The sequence below is a fragment of the Penaeus monodon genome, chromosome 20 (genome assembly GCF_015228065.2).
Source record: "Penaeus monodon isolate SGIC_2016 chromosome 20, NSTDA_Pmon_1, whole genome shotgun sequence".
Classification (NCBI taxonomy): domain Eukaryota; kingdom Metazoa; phylum Arthropoda; class Malacostraca; order Decapoda; family Penaeidae; genus Penaeus; species Penaeus monodon.
Window position 1 is genome coordinate 21,658,363 of NC_051405.1, and position 458 is coordinate 21,658,820.

At 35.2% G+C, this 458-nt stretch overlaps 1 protein-coding gene across 1 annotated transcript in view; it reads left to right on the forward strand.

Annotated features, from left to right (window-relative positions):
* LOC119585705 (flavin reductase (NADPH)-like) overlaps positions 1–458 on the forward strand; it is a 32,015-nt gene that overhangs the window by 9,244 nt on the left and 22,313 nt on the right. The window lies entirely within an intron of this gene.

Consider the following 458-nt stretch of genomic DNA (forward strand, 5'->3'; position numbering starts at 1 on the left):
ATCATGTTTTTTGAAAAAAAACGTGTCAAGTAAATATCTAAAAAACATATAAAAGAAATAAGATTAGTATTACCCGGTAATTTTTCACTCTTTTTGTTTTAATATTTCTGCAGTTTATGTATATATGTAACTGCAAAAAAATGTTTTTAAAACCTAAAAAGGGGATTCTCAAAATATCTGAGCGAAATACTCATTAAAATCATATACTTCTACCCAGCACCTTACTCCCTCTGAGTGGCTAAATAAGTATGAAAGGGCCCTTTTCCCTTTTTTTGCTATGTGCCGGTGTGTAGTCCCATGCTGCGTTGGCAACCCCTGAGCAACCCGTTTTATTTTACCCCTTGGCGGACCCATGGCCGTCGAAAAAGCCCTGTACATTGGGTTTTGGTTAAGGAGAAGCTTATGGGCTTTAAAGCAAAAACCCCCAAAGAAAAAAATAAAAATATAAGTCTATGTAA